The following is a 17,300-nucleotide window of genomic DNA, read 5'->3' as shown; positions in this document are numbered from 1 at the left end:
AAAAAAAGCAGGTTCACAAAGGTATAGATACGTCTCAAATACTTTATACAAAATTCATTATCGGAATGTTGACAAGGTGACAATACAAAGAAAACACCACAAAATGGCAGTTACTGTGACTGATACACTTGTTAACTATTGCAGTGATTTAGTGCAAGGGTTAACACCTTTTAAAATAAAAAAAGAAAGATCAAAAGTGAACACTTGTAACTTGGCACGAGGAACATGTATATTAAAAGAGGCTATGAACCATTTCGTATTCACAAAGGATAACGTACTGTAACAAAGACAAGTCGGTTTAAAAATATGCACACATTGAGGTTCTCATATTATATATTCATTAAAAGTAACATTATAATATCCTTTCATCTGTTATACACATTCACTGGATCTCACTTCATATTACTCCATAAAACAGAATGTGATCTTTAAAAAGGAAACTTAACACAAAATAAAACTAAGAGATAGAGTTAGAAATATCAAAGATAAAAAAAGATAAGGTACATCACTTGGAAAATGTAATAGACATCCTAACGGGCAAAGACGAGGCCAAATGAAATACAAGGATTAAAAAAAAGGTTAAAAAGATACACATTTCACCAAAGTAAGGCCACTCAGACAGAGCAGGAATAGAGTTGTAAACCACAAATAAATCTACGCTCGTGTTCAAATGTTCAGATATGGTGGAAGAAAACTTTACCTGAAAGTTTGACATGTTTTTTTCCTCAATTATAAATGAACAAAAGACTTCATTATCGCTATTGTCAGTCAAAGACGCGATTCCCCAACATTTCGTTATTAATAAAACACTTTATTCTGAGGGCGTGTAACTCATCTTGTTGAGCTGCAGATCTATGCAACTCGTTCAGACGTACCACTCTGTGCAAATTAAAAATTAAGAAACCGGTAAACAACAATTTCAATCTAGGGCTTTGGAAAAGCACAGACAAAAAATAAATATGTATAAAAAATAAATAAAATGGCTGCACCCTCTAGAGTTGTAAATGGAGATTTTTGTGAGGAGCAAATCTGGCCATAGCAGGGTTCACTTTTTCGCATTGTTAGTTATTGAAATCATATTGTTGTTGATTATATACGTTTTATATCATTATTCTTCTCCTGGGGGGACACAGGAATGAGAGTTGAAAATAGCAAGGCACACTTTTATCTGGTAAATCCTTTAAATTCAGGGAATACAATATCACTTTTAAGTACCTTCTCTTGACATTAGCTGTCCAAGATATGAAACCAGTACATATTTCATCACTTCCGCTATATTCAATAATTGACCTATTAACATATACGACCGTATCCTAGCTACAAGCCATTAATTTGTTCCAAAAAAAGAAGCCTGAATTCACATTTACTCAAACCATCACAGTGGAGCTACACAAAGAGACTTTTTTGTTGACTTCACACATTCGCAGTTGGCAGAGTGTAAGGCATCGAACACATGGCCTAGGTTTGAAGGGGTTTAGGTGGTGGTTGGTGGTGGTGGGGGGGGGGTTATTGCACAACAACACTGGGGGAATTGTGGGAACATGTTGGCCCTCCAGCCGGGCCTGGCACCCGATGCTTCCTTGAGGCTGTGGCGTGCGCACTTTGACACTCCGGCTGATGAGGAGAGAGGTTAAAGGAGGTTAAATGACAGAGTAAGTGGTCTAGTGCCTAGTGAAACAGCTGGTTAGTGTGAAGGTTGAGTGACTTGTGTGCCGTACAGTAGCTCGGTAAATAATAACAGGAGTGATTGAAGAAGTCCAAAACACCCAGAGTGTGAACGTGACAGTGTGTTGGTGACTTTGATTAGGCGCCATCAAACAGTCAACAGCAGCTAAGACACGTCAAGTAAAAGTTGTTGTCAAAAAAATAAATGACCACGTGTTTTTTTAGACCTTTGTGAAATCAGAAGACCTTCGAAGTCCGTCTTTGTCTCTCCAGCTCCTCTCATCTGCCCTCCTCGGCCGATCGAGTTTCTGATTTCAGCTTCACGAACTCCTTGGCCACGTCGTCGCTGGAGCGCTGGGAGAGGATGCGCATGGCGGTGAGGCCCGTGTCGTCCATCTGGATGCGTTGGCCCAGATGACACCAGCACACGCAGCTGCCCTTCCCCGTGATGTCTTTGAGCTGAATGACAGCCATGCCGACTACTCTGTCTGCACGGCCGAAGCAGTAGTCTTTGACGCAGAGTTGCAGCTCGTAACACTCAAAGCCCTCCTGGTTACCCAGAACACTGCAGGGAGAAAACAGTCATTTATCAACACAGCAGCAGGTTGGTCAACTTGGGTTAAGAATGTACAGAGGAGCACCCTGTTTAAGTAAGGCTGCAACCAACGATTATTTAGAATTGTTTGGTTTATAGACAGTATAAAAAGTGTAATACACAATTTTTCAGAGCCCACTGTCAACTACTAGAGAAGCTTGAAGTGCTATTGTCTTTGGTCTTTTTTTTCCATTCTGGTTTTTGGATAGAGATTTCTCTCTATCTAATTGACAAATTAAACTATTGATCAATTACTCAACTAATCATTGCCGCTGTAGTTTTTAGTACTGAACCTGGCAAATATCATAGATTAGCCTGTTTGGCAAACATAAACATCACTGCCTAAGGTGAAATACTTTATAACGCACATCACTGTAAATGTAAATATCTCATGTATACTCTAAATAAACAAGATAAGGGGAAAACAATAACATTGCTAATGTCAAGAATCCAATGTTCAACATCAATAAAAAGGAGATTTCAGTGATCCCTCTTCCTTTATTTTCATGAAGAATTAAGAAAACGGGTACTTACAATTGGAAAGTCTCGTTGAACTTTGGAGACCAGCTGTTGTTCTTGGATTTGGTCTGGAATTTGCGTTTCTTGTCGCTGAGGTTAGGCCCGATCATGGTGACCTCCACGAAGGGTCGGAACATGCCCGACGTCTGCCATTTTATATCGTTGGCTCCTATGACTAAATACGCAAAATGGCATTAAAATCACACTTGGTTTAAAATGGCCACATATTTAGCACCACGTTATGAAAACTCAAACAGACCTTTGACGGAAACTTTCCGCTCCTTGTTCCCAGGATTCGTGTGCAGCTCAGTCTGCACTGTCACCTCACCGATTGGCTTGTCCACACCTGGAGCTGGATAAACGCACAGACAAAGAAATTAGCTTATATTTGGCCAAATAAAGGAACAGAAATGTGTAATACACAATGCAGAGTAGGTATGAAGAGGGGTGCAGGTGGAGAGACTATGTTAGGGTTGAAAGTGAGGCACAAAGTGACAACATGTACAAAGAGGGAGCGGTTGGGGAGCGAGAAAGGGGCTAGCAGATGATTTAATGAGACCTACCCCTGCTGGGCTGCGCTTTCTCATTGGGAGTCAACCTCATACCCTTCCCATTGTGCACTGGCACAGAGGCAGCAGAGGAGATACAAGAGAAGACAGCAACAACATGTCAACACATTTCTGCATCAAAAACACTTCAAATACACAGGTGCAAACCAAAAACACACAAAACAACAGGTATACAACAACAGGAGGGGGTATTATCAAACACACTATATGGAGGTAGATTTGTGTAAATATTATTTGAGTGACCAAATCCGTGACCAAATCTGTGTGTAATCTGTAAATGTAAAAAACTTCCAAAATGGCGAAGAAATATTTAGAAATGATAAAACAGATCTGTTACTAACAAATTCAACAAATAAAATACATCTGTGAAAACATTCAATTAATTTACAATTAAATGAAAAGCATTTGTAAATATATGTCTAACAGTGACAACTTTCTAACAGACATTCATGAGTTTTTGTTATTATATTTATGAATGGAGAAATGATTTTACTTTTACTCTTGACACACAGACAGCAGGGCTGCTCAATTAATCGTATTTCAATCGCAATTACGATTTTGGCTTGCAACGATTATGAAAACAACATAATCGAAATAAAACGATTATTTATTTTAATTATTTTTTGTATCGGTTTTTCAGTTGAATTATACTTAAAGTTCAGGGTAATCAACTGTTAAAAACATACAGTTACATTTTTTTTTTCTTCAATAAATTAATGTTTTCAAGGTAAATGGATAATCGTTTTTAATAATCGTGATATCAATTATTGACCCAAATAATCGAGATTATGATTTTTGCTATAATCGAGCAGCCCTAACAGACAGCAACACAAACTATGTGTTTATGACGTGGTTTCCACATTTTAAAATAAGAGCATGAGGTCGGATTATTTGCAGATCCGTTATCTTTTCAAAATCTTTTCTTGAGTTTATTATTATTTTTGTGCATTTGTGGAAGGTGTTACATTTGCAGATTACACATTTACACACCGATATCCAATCAGTTTACACAATAAGCCAATCCAACTCCATGTACATAGTGCCCTCTCCTGGTCTAACATGGGACATTTTTCAGATGTGTTATTATGGGGGGGTCAGAAGTACCTTGTGCTTGCTGGGTGGTCACAAAGGTCTTTATGAGTGTGTCTGTTGACTGAGTGTAGAGGGACAGCGCGTGGCGTAGCGACGATAGCTCTGGACTTTTCTCCAGGAACGCCTTCTTCAGCCCGTTGCCTCCTGCGTGGAAGTATTGCTGCAAAGGAAAACCGAGAATGAGTCGGCATATAAAAGTCTGGAAGAACAACTGGTGGTTTACTGTATTTTGGTCAAATAGTAATAGGAACTCTAGATCAAATAAATAACTCCTTAGCAAGATGAATACACATTTCATTTGACTAAAATGACTAGTCTGTACTCTACATCTAAAGGCAATATTCCAAAGATATAAGAGCCAAGTTGTACATCCTCTAATCCAAAAACCCCAATGGCTTCTTAATTATATTTCAATATCAAGAAAAAGAAAAAATCACTGTATTTGGAAACTAAAGAGGAAAAACTGTGAGGTGAGGTTTAACAAAAATATAATAATTTTAACATTTTCTTAACAAAATGTTCTAGCTTTCAAGCTGCTTACATAACCTTTTAGAATACTTGATTAATGGATGAATAGTTGATGAATGAAACCAAAACCTGCAGTATAAACTGACCTTGATCGTGTCCAGTGCCACATCCATGACAGCACACTGCCTGGGAGACAGGCTTTTAGCCTCCCCCGCCATGTGATCCTGCACATCCACATGGAGAGCAAAGACACAAGTTAAATCCACAACACATCTATTAAGGTCATTTAATCTAAAATGCTTTAAAATATTAGAATATTCCATTTACAAAAAGTACTTTTAGTCAATCTGCGTATTCTGTTAAAGCTGCACTAAAATGGAACTCTATCCCAGCAAGCACAATATTTCTTGTGTCATTTTTTTGTTTTTATTAGCATTTCCTGTAGAATGAGCGCCTACAGTATATCGCACACTGTTATTGTTTTATTAACTTAAGAGTATTTCAAAGTATTATAATTAGTTTGTTTCAGGTTTTTTGCCCCGGGATGAAAAACAGACTCACTCTGCCGCTTTAACAGAAATGTCTTTTAGTTTGCACTGACCCTGTTAAATAAACTCACAATAATAAACATGAATAAATTATAGTACCTTGAGTTTGGAGAGCTGACCCAGTTCTTTGGCAGCTGAGAGAATCTGTGCTCCCTGAAAAAGAAAGAAAGAAGGGGAATTCATTTTGTTGCTGCGGTTATAATATGACGTTTCACTGTAAATGTGGAATGCTGTTGAGCTTACAAAGGTGTCGTTGCCCTGTGGCAAGACTATAGTCTTCTCCAGGCTGCTCATTACGATCCTCCACAGCTCCTTCAGCACACGTTTCAAAACAGTCTTCTCACAAGCAGTGGCAAACAGTGTGAGCCTGCAAACACACAATACATTCAGCAAAGTGTGAAAGTAAAATGTTGCCTTGTTGTTATATATTGTTGGGTAGTTTAAACTACAACAGACAAGGTTCTCTAGGGGTCATTGCACTTTTGAAATTGTCTGTAAATGTGGCAATATTGGCAATTTACTGTATTGTATTATTCATCCACTCACTTTCCATCCAGGAAGTCCATGAGTGGCCGCAGCATGTTGTCAGAGTCAGCGTCCACCTGGTTTTTGTTGTTGTCATTGAGCGGCCCTTTGATCTGGTACAGCAGGGACGCCATCTGTCGCATGCAATCGTTGATGCAGCTCTGGAAACTACAAAGGAAAAATAAAATGATCAATCGGCATAAATACATGTGTGGTCACGGATTTAAATGTAAAACAATGTATTTTTAGGATTAGGGTACCTGTTCCCGAATGTTCTGCTGAGCTCATCCAGCACGTTGTTCAGCTTCACCTGCAGGTCGTTCAGCAAGTCACTAGCCTCGGAGTCCATCTGCAGAGAGGATCCAAGAAGGGTGTTTATTAGGATTTAACAGGTTTTTTTTGCATATATAAAAAAAAAATCCTAAATATTTCAACTCCAAAGTATGTGCTAGTTTTGGAGCTAATGTAATTAATTAACAGCCATTTAGAGAAGGCTTCATAATTGCAGATATTATAATCAAAATCCATCCAATAAACTTGCTGCGCAAATTCTAGAAGATAGAAGTAGAAGCAAGGGTATAAGATTTTAAATAAATATCTTCATTAAAAATGTACACCGATGCCACCAGTCGAGCTTCATACAAAGGGGGTCCCAAAAAGAGGAAAGAGGCAGGTTTTATGCTGCATTCATGTTGTGTCGCAATAACCTTAAAAAAGGAATACTCAAAAAAATGTTCACGCAAATCAGGAAGTCTGAGACATTTTTGGAACAAGACTTGCGGAAGTTCACCTCGTGTTATGCAGAAAAATGGCGGACTAAAGTGATAGTAAAAAGGTTTAATATTAATCCATTATAGAATTAGGTAGTAACTACTAGTTGCTGTAGAGTGACCCAGTGTTTCCCCTAGGTTTACTGCTTTGGGTGGGGGGGGGGGGGGTGCTATCTGAATGATTGATTAATGCATCTGTGTTTCTTAGGGTCAAAAACACTACTCATAACTTAAAATGAAAGTGTTTAGTTTATTTAATAAAATAACACATGTTCAATGTGACAGTAGATAGATTAGTTGCAATTTGGTCCTATAAATATGTATTATTATTAATTAAAAAAAAGAACTTCAGGGGGGGCGCGGGGCTCTGTCAAGACAATGGTTGGGGAAATACTGGTGACCTCTAAATGGCAAAGTCAGATATATCCGAGTTTTGGTAGTTTTATGAAAATTGCTGTTGCAACAACAAGCCTGGGAAATACCTCTTATTTTCTAGCTAGCATTTTGTTTCACAGCTCATGGACACACCCAAGTCGGAACTTCCTAACATTGTAACTGTGACTATCCAATGGCATGCAAAAGCACCAAAACTGTAATAATGTTTATAATATACACTCCATCACAAAAGTCACAATTGTGGTTTGTAAAGAGTAGAATACATTATTAAAATTCAAGGCACACATCCGAGTAAAACCCACCTTTTTACCAGCAATGTCAATCTTTCGAAGGTAGCGCATAAAACAAAAAAAACAAAAAAGTTTAATATTGCAGGAGATGTGCGTGTCATACAACTCACACAGGCACAGGGCGAGGGAACAAGTAGGAAAGCAAATTACCTTTCAGTATACCTAACGCAGGTATACTGTGGGACATCTAAATAACTGCCTGCAGGGAAGCTAAACCGTGGCACGGATCATTAAGTCAATGATCCAATGGCCTTTTGATTCATGGCCTGTCAGGGTGGTGTCGGACCATTAGTGAGGAGAGACTGAGACGCAGCACAAAGGGAAGGCTTCAGGGGAGGAAAGGCAGCTAGGGATGGATTGTGTTTGTTTGTAATGTGCTCTCCAGGTTTTGTTTTGGCTGGGAGTATTTTTGGGGGATATTAACAGTTATGGTTCTTTACTCCTGCACTCACCTTCTTGTCTTCACATGGCTACGACAGCATAGAGATGTAGAGGGTAACAGAGGACAACCTCGATTAACATTTCATCTCCCATTTGGAAATTCATTTATTTTAAAATGACTACGGAGAATCGATTACCATTACACAAAGTGCCGTGGCAGCAGATACTGGTATGCATACCTTGTCTACTGGTTCATCAATCTTTGTGTGGTTGTAATGGTAAAACAATGAAAATGAAAAACTGTTAAACGACTCCTGTTCTGTTACTGCATCCCTGTACAGTAAAATCTAAAGAATACAAATATTTAAGTTTTTCCCATTGGAAAGATAATGCCGTATTTCACCCACCTTCTCCGAGTCAAGCTATTGCAACACAAAGTTACAAAGAAAACACAAAATTAAAGAAAGGAAACAACAAAATGTGAGAAATAACCTTTTTTTCTGGGGGGGGGGAATGACTTTTGAAGGAAAGGCTAACAAAAGTGGAAGAGGGTAAAGATTTTGAGGTGGAATTCACCAGATGACGTGATAAAAAATGAACACAATAAACTCCACCATGATAACCACGCTTGTGTCAGTGGGACTGAGTATCACTAAGATGTTGCTGTGAGTAGGAAGAACATGGCCCACAAGAATGATGAGGTTAAAGCACTTCACACTGCAACAAACCTCAACCTCATTTTTCTCCCCTAATTCTTCTTCTTCTTCCTCCTCCTCCTCATCATCATCACTCTCCTCAAACTGGGAGTGGCAGTGAAAAGACAACACAATGTAGTTAAATCTCACTGCCTCAAAATACCACAATCGTAATCAACAAAGTTTGTTTGTTCAAGATCATTTAAGAGCTTCTATTTTACACAAAATTATAACAAGTGATGTAATATTTGAGTATATGCAAACATGCACCAAACATGTTTGCATATACAGAGAACTTGCCTGCCATGCTAGCATTCTATTGTTGGGCTAGAAAAAGAGAGGGAAAAACATAATTGAGACCCAAAAAAATAATTGGAGTAAATTATGCCCTGCAAAGGCAAAACGGATTCACTACTTATGTAGTAATGACTTGAGACCGACCGTTGCATTTTAACCCAGAGTAGACAACAAGAGAAGCACATCCAGTGCATGCTAACTGATCATTTAGCTTAACCTAGCCTTAGCTAAAGCTAAGCCTTTAAATTACAGATTGATTTATACCATAGGGTTAAAGAAAAGTACCCATTTTGATTTAATTGAATGAAATCAGTAATATAGTTCCAAATCCAGATTATGAAATTAGTAGTAGTTGAACCCTAGAAAATTATTTTAAAAACACATCTCCTGCTAGCGGTAATTAGCTTAGCATACCTCACAAGCTAGCAGCTTGGCTTTTGACTGATGAATTTCATATATTTCGGTGTAGCTATCTTTAAATCACATACTTAAATCTATCAAAAATGGAAATCAATCTGTATCAAGATATTTTAATTTCCTATATGCTATAGCTTGGGCATAAGGAAATAAAGTTCACTCTGAAACAAAAAGCTACATTTGACCAGAAAGCTGAAAACATTTTGGTGGTAGATACATTTTCCACTTCCGTAAAGAATATTCTTCGCCAAACTCCAGTATCTTATGATTTCCTGATATGTTTAAGCCACTCACTTAACCTTTCAAAGAGCTCATGTGTAACATCAACATCAGTAAAATACTTGCAAGACAATGTGACTTATCTCAACAACCAACCTTAGAAATAAGAGGTTCTAAATAACCAGTTTTTTCTGCAGATATGGCGACCTTCAGTTTTTCTTTTTTTTAAAGCCATGTTTGCAGTGAATTTGGTTGACTTTTCCCCAAGCAAAACCATGAAGTTCACATTTGTACTTCATAACAAAACAAATAGGCATACATAGCAGGGACATTTGCGACAGACATTTATGTCCTACGTCCTGACGACCAATCAAGTGTCATCATCAGGTACAAAATTAGAGAAGGGGTGGCTAAGTAAGATAGTGGATCTACGGGTCTCTACACTACAGTTGAAACTACTACCAATGATTCTAATATGCTACCACCCACAGTACCCACCAGAGCCTCTGCTTCCTTATCCTCAGTCATGACCTATTTCCAAGTCAGAGGCAGATGAAGATAATCAATACAGGAGTGTACCACACACCATTTAACTGATTAAACAACCAAAATATGTACTTTAACATCTGCCCGTTTTGGCTACTCAGAAAGACCATGAAGGAAACCTACCTCCTCTTCCCCTGCCTGTTCCTCCTCCTTCTTCATTTCCTCCTCATTTTCCTCTTCCATCTCTCCATTTAGCTTTAGATGTAAAGTGAACACACTGGTTGAAACTCTAGCTACAGTGTCTGACAACTGTAGTCCTACAATCGACCAAACAAAAGCTACATCTACACTAAATGGGCTAAAACACTTAATTTAAAAGCATGGCGAGTGATTTAAAGCAGTGGGAGGTCAGATCTGACACAGAGGCAGGCTATTGATTGTTCTCACTGTAGCTACACTAAGACATTAATAGAGGACATGATTTCATTAGGTATGAGGCTAATCTCTAACAGTATTGATCTATGCTTATGCGTCATTGAAAGCATCACATCAGACATCGGGACGGCGTATTGACCTGTTGAACAACTTCCACTCCGGCTTTATTAGGAACAAAGATGATGTCCTAGTACGAGGATTCTACTTCACATGGTCACAACTAAGACTACTGAACCTACCAGCGCTTCTTCTGTCGCACTCTGATACTCAAGAGACACAACATAACTGATGAACAAGCAACCACCACTTGAATATCTGAATTTCTTACTCAAGATTATTTTCTTTGTTTTAAGACAACATCATATTAGAGTTCACATATATTAAATAAATAAACAAATAAATAAGTAGCCAGGGTAGTAACTTAAAACCTACAATGGCCCTAATACTGCATTGCTATTAACATTATCGTAGTAATATACTGCAGTCATCCATCCCGTTTGAAGCCACAGCACATCATGCTCACCTTTGTCTTTATGCTTACCTGTTTTGCACCCATCGACTCAAACATCTTCTCCAGCTGGATTCTTAACTGCTGCACGTTATTCAGCAGGACACATGGCTGCCAGAGGACAATGGAAACACATTACACACATGTAGCAGTAACTCTACAGGGAGAATTGTAATAACTATTATATTGAATATTCAAAACCTATGTAAAAGAAGTTTGAGGAAGACATGTTATAAGGTGTTGACAACTTACAATCTTCTCCTTGTCAATATAAGTAGGAAAACTCTTGGTCAGAATGGCACTGTACTGCAGAAGAACTTTGGCAATAGTCTGAAAGAGAGAGAGAAAATAAATGTATTTCATTTCATTTGTATTTGTCCCACTCATGGTACGCATACCCAAATGTACAATAATTGCCAACAAAACATGTCTCTATAAAATATTTTAAAAGTGTATGGAACAAAATGTCGCCTGAAACAAAAAGTTTGAAATCCGATTACTTTTCTCTCATAAGACCTTATCCCACGGGGACTATATTACACCGAAGGATCACTCCCAACTTTTGGTATTTAAAACATTCCCAATTGTCTTGTAATGTATTTTATGGCATGCAGGAAAGAAAATCCCCAAACAAAGAATTGGAGGGAAGGGAGTACTACCACCAATACAACATTTATTTTTAATGAGAACATATAACATTCCCTTGTGAATGTCCCTCCAGACAATGCTGTAGCCATTTTGTTATTTTCCCTATATCTTACATTTTCCTTACATATTTTTTTCTAGCATAATAAAATATTTAGTCATTTTCTGCTTCATGATCCTCTATGTATTATCAATTATGCACATTTAAGAACTAAATCCATGTTTCATGTAGCTCAAGCAACTCAACGTTACAATAATGCAGTGTTTTTTATTTTCCCCCTGTTGAATTATTTTGCAATGTGATGTACTTGATATCAGATTTTAGTGTTGGGTGTTACCTTGGAGAAGCGGCGGCTATACTGAGCCATGACAGCGGGGTCGGGACACTCCAGTTTCTTGATGATCTCAAAGCTCTGGTTGAGCTGCGTGAATATGTCCACCACGGAGCAGGAGAACAGAGCGTGCTCCGACGTCTGCTGGAACTGAGACACAAAAAAATACAGTTATTAGAGTTTTAAAAATATCTACATGCTGTAAAACAAAAACGTTCAAATCAGAAATTAAGGTTAAACAATTTTTATGAAAGATCATCATACAGCTGAAGTAACACAAAAACAAAAGTCAATTTTCAAGTACCTCTCTTTTTTATTTATCCTATTAACGTGAATATATTTTGGTTTTGGAATGACAAAACTACGACTTTACAAAACCAGTATTTTTCAGTTTTCTGACATTTTTTGAACAAACAAATAATAGACGACACTAGAAAAGAATGGGCAGAATTATATAATAAAATAACCATTAGTAGCAGCTAAAGTCAATTTCAACTTTCTTACTCCGTCTTTTTTGTCTCGCTCTAGCGCTCCATGCATGAACTCCATGGACACGCCCTCATTTTCCTCCAACCACTGAAGCACGAATTGTAGGAACCATCTGCAAGTAAAAACAATTGGAATTATTTATTAATTTGGATAATATATTATTATATATATATTTCCCAATACCTGGTTTATGGATCAATACATTGGGAATCAAAAGTTTCTTTAAAAAAAAGATGTAATGTTTCCCCGTGCCTTCGAGTGAAAAGCACTTACGATGGGTAGTCGGGGACAACGTCCTTAAAGCTCGGCAGGTCTTTGACGTATTCGTTGTTGAGCCACTTGACCTTGAAGTGCAGGTTCATGTAGTCGGTGCTCTTACACAGCCTGTGCTTCTCGTGCTCTGCAAATACAAACACATACGTACAGAGATGTATACTATAGCATTTTGGGAAAAGGAAGAACCAAGTTTGTTTAGACTGGGACCTAAAACTCACCATTTTGAACATTCTTTTTTAAACACGTTTCTACAAATACTAATTTCATAACTGTCTTGTGAGGCTTACTCGCCAACATTGATCTGACACAGACTGCCGTTACTGTAGGGGATTCATCTCGAGGACAGGGGCTGTGATACAAATCTGACTGCTTCTGGGGACTGGTAGTGCTCTACAGTACACTTTATGCACTCGATCTTCATGTTTTCGATGTTTTTAATATTAATATTTCTGCTCCGTGTTCTTACACAATGGTTCTACAGGATATTACGTATAGATATACCCAAGTTTTATCCTATACTATGTGATGATGGATCTGATGGATCTGACACTGGGTGTGACTTACCTTCCATGGCATACTTCATGTCTTGAGCGAACAATGTCCACATGACCTCGGCTGACACCTTCCCCACGTTCATTTCTTGAGGGAATCTAAGAGAGACAGGGGACAATTTGACATACATTTTCTATTCTTAAGCATAAATAAACAATCCTACGCAGTTACCACTGGAAAATGAAAAAATAGAATATATAATATAATGCTAAAAATATATGTGTAGCCTAATCCTATGTGCATATACTATACTTAAACACGATTAATAGACATCCACAAAAAATGCATGAGACAGGATACAGGGAAACCGCTTAAGATTGTATAGGTCGTTATGTTTCCTGCAATTAAAGATAAAGGGAGTGTCTGCATGTCACTAACTGGTTGAGCACAGGCGTGTAGGAGTTCCTGTCCTCTTCAATGATGGAGACGATGAGCATGATGAGTTTGGGCCAGAAGTCCAAGTTCTTGATGCTTGGACCTTGCTCCTCCAAAGAGAGCTCATCTTTGTTCTAGATTATAAAACAACACAGTCAGTCATGAAAAGAGACTTCCAAACAATCAGTTTACATCTGAAACACATGTCTGGCATTACTTACTTACTTAAACAACTAAGTAAAGAGTATAGCAAGGGATTCTTTGGGAACATTTTGTAGAGGGCGTAATGCAATAGGCCCTTAAAAATGCAATTGCTTTGGCACGAGAAAATCCCCTGAATAATAAACAATACATATTTCTAGTGAGTTAAATTAATTTTGACAGCCATATCTGACATCTAAATGACAGCAGCGCACCCTCAAAGTGTAGCTCAGACAGTATCCTGATGTTGAATTTCAAAACTGAAACCAAATAAAATGTCATGCAGAAGCAGCTGGGTGATTGGCACATTACTTACCGTGTCTACAGGTTGGTACTGTCTGCTGTACAGCTCATGGCAGCTATTGAAGATGTAGTCATATGTGGAGTTGAGGCAGGCCTTGACACAGTCCTTCACCACCTGACTGGCTCTGGGTGGAGACTGTAACTCCTGGACCTAAACACCAGAGGGAGATAGCAACACTGGCAGTGAATGATGGCAAACAATCATTATTACCCAATTTGTTTTTACATTAAGTTAAAGGAAAGGGTTATCTGCTATAAGGGGAGTAAATACATAAAATACTGTACATCTACACTATCAGGTTGGGATTTCATGGACAAGCTGTGACAAAATGTCATATTTAAAAAATAATTGATAGCCGTTTCGTACAGAATGCATAGGTCTTCAAACAAAAACATGAAACACTGTTTGCTACCTTCATCCTGAAGAAGGTGATGCTGGTTAGAAGGTCCACCGTGGATTTCAAATCCTGCAGGCGATCCTTGTTGCTGGCAGGAAAGTGGTTCTACAGAGGGAAAATGGTTTTATACGTGTCACAAAATTCAGATTCAAACATTATAATTGCAAGATTTTCCCCTGTTCCTTCTTTAGAGGGTGTCATTTGCTTAACTTTACACAAAGAGACCCAAATACTAACAGTCATTGTACATTAAACAGTTTTTCTGCAATTGCCTGTGTCATATTAATGAAAACAAGTGAGCGAAGAGGTACTTGAATTCAACTTTGCATATAGAGTGATAATAAAAGAAACCTGACCAACATAGCAAAATAAATATTTAAAGATATCAGGGAAACTATTTACTTTTTCCAAACAATATCAGGCATTAATGGCAGGAATATATATGAGTTACAATCAGATAATTACCCTGTAGGTTGAGAGGTCAATGCGCAGGGAGTTGTGTAGCTGGTCTAAAAGCTTCACAAAGCGTTCTTTCTGTACGGTGAATAAAAGACAAAAACAATGAGATTTCATATGTACACAAACATATTTCTAATTATATAATATATGTCTAATACATCATGAGATTTTAAATGGAAATCAGGATCAGTATTTATATATAAGGACAAACACACAAATTGTTGTATGTGTTTATGTTTTAATATTAGAGAACGAAAGGGAGAAATATATGAAATGCATATGTATTGTCTGTGTGTGCTAAATTAATACAAACCCCGAAATTGGAAGCAGAAAAGCGGTCGGAGGCGGACACATTGGTGGAGGCGGTTGTGTGGGCGTAGAAGGCGTTGATGTTGGCCAGCAGGGTGCTCATCACCGCGGGAACCCCGGGACACATGTACTTAGATGACAGACAGGCAAAGTGCCTTGAAAGAAAAGCACAGGGAATGCTTGATGAAGACCTGGGACATTTGTTTGTCACAGAGGAAAGCTTTTTTTTCAAAGCAACGTGGGAGTACAGGGCCATGTCTTTATTTGGCCAGCCTGCGTAATCAACTTGTTTTCAGCTAATGATCCCTTTTAGAAACATCTGCCCTGCCGTCGTTGCATCTGCCGTCAGCTCATTGGCACATTTAGAGAGAAGGATGGTCCCATTGGGGTGTGCTTTGGGTGAGTGATGGGCCAAGCTATAAGGCATTTATATTGTTGCATGACATCCCATGGAGACAAATCCATCCTCCGCCCATTTATAATTGATTTTCCTTCATTCGGAGGCCAACAGGGAACTACTAAGCCACTGAGAGGCACTTTGATGTGAGAGCAAAAGGTGGATGGGACAAACACATGGACAAGGCTGAGGAGAAAGTTCATATCTGATACTTACGTCATGGCCTGGTAGATTGACTCAATCCCATAGCGCATGGCAAACTCGTCCACGATTTCCTGAGCTACGTCGTCATAGTAGACCTTCCAGGAGTCGTCTCCGCGAGCTTCTGGGATTTTCACCCCGCCTTGGCCGAGAACATCGGTGTAGTGGTGGAACAGGTTCTGTAATGCACGGATACAATGTGTTAATGTCATCTGAATGGCTTTCATACAGTAGGTCTCTTCCAGCCTTTTTGCCTTATGTTTTGAGATTGAAGTACGATTGTACGGTGGCCGACAGGTGCAAACATGCTACAACAAGCCAAAACTCTTCCATTAGGAGAAACACACTGCAGCTTGAGTAATGATGCAAGTATAAAAACACAAATGTGACAAAAAACATGCAAATGCTGAAACATCTTCACCAACTTGACAACCCTTGTGCAGCATTTAGAAAACATTAATCAACTTGATGAAACAAAGGCGCAGTGTTTACTAAAAGCGCTGCATAAACGAAACGATGCAAGAAACTCAAAACACAACCAAAACGGGGGCACTAGAGGTGATGCACACCTTGAGCGCTTGTTGACAATACAGATTATAAAGTTGGCCAACAGTTTTTTTTGACAATGTAATCGCATGATTCCTTCTAATATTATGGCCAACTTTGTAATCCCCGAATATCAAAAAGCAAGCGCTCCGCACTCAGTTGTGTGCTTCTTGCAGTGTTTTGTTTATGCAGCGCTTTTGGTTAACAATGTGCATGTTTTGTCAAATTGGTTAAGATGTTTCTTCATTTGTATATGTTTTGGCACATTTGTTGTTGTTTTTATTATATACGTCATCTCAGACGCTGCAGCGCGTTTCTCCTAATGGATCTGTTTTGGGCCGTTGTAGCTTGTTTTCACTTGTTGGCCTCCGTAAATTTGAGTAAAGAAAAAATATTTTCAAACAATTCAACCATGGCAAGTAATAAGATTATCATGATTATCAACAACATAATTCCTAATTTCATGCAATGCTCATTGATACCATGTGTGTTTAGCACAACCCATGCCTAGAGAAACATCAAATACCTCATGCAGGGAGGTGTACTGCACATGATATGGAGCCACTTTCTCCTCTCCCTTGATCTCCACGTTGATCTGAAGGCGAATGGCACCCGACACGGCGGATTTATCCGTTCTCTTCTCTGTAATTAAACATAAATTACATTCAGATACATGGACATGCGTTCTCGATTCATAACTCCGATGACATGGAGGCGCACATGGATCAAGGTCTGTTTAACACTAATTACAGGCTATTACCATGGCAGAGCTATGTATAAGGGGGGGGTTCTGTTTCTGCAGTTAATGGCAACGCTTGAGGGTGAGGGAGACAATGGCAGTAGGCTGAAGACACTTGAACCAGAGCTTTCCTGGAGGGTGTAGTACTTGGCAGCTCGCCCCTGCTATTTGCCCTGACAGGCATATCATTAGGGGTAATTAGT

The 17,300-nt window shown here is 38.7% G+C and overlaps 1 pseudogene; it reads right to left on the bottom strand.

The window, feature by feature from the left end:
- Window positions 1–22: 22 nt before the first annotated feature.
- LOC117554908 overlaps window positions 23–17,300 on the bottom strand; it is a 75,700-nt pseudogene continuing 58,422 nt past the window's right edge.

This window comes from Gymnodraco acuticeps, unplaced genomic scaffold (genome assembly GCF_902827175.1).
Source record: "Gymnodraco acuticeps unplaced genomic scaffold, fGymAcu1.1, whole genome shotgun sequence".
NCBI lineage: Eukaryota > Metazoa > Chordata > Actinopteri > Perciformes > Bathydraconidae > Gymnodraco > Gymnodraco acuticeps.
The sequence above is the reverse complement of the archived record's forward strand: the minus strand, read 5'-3'. Positions and strand labels throughout refer to the sequence as shown.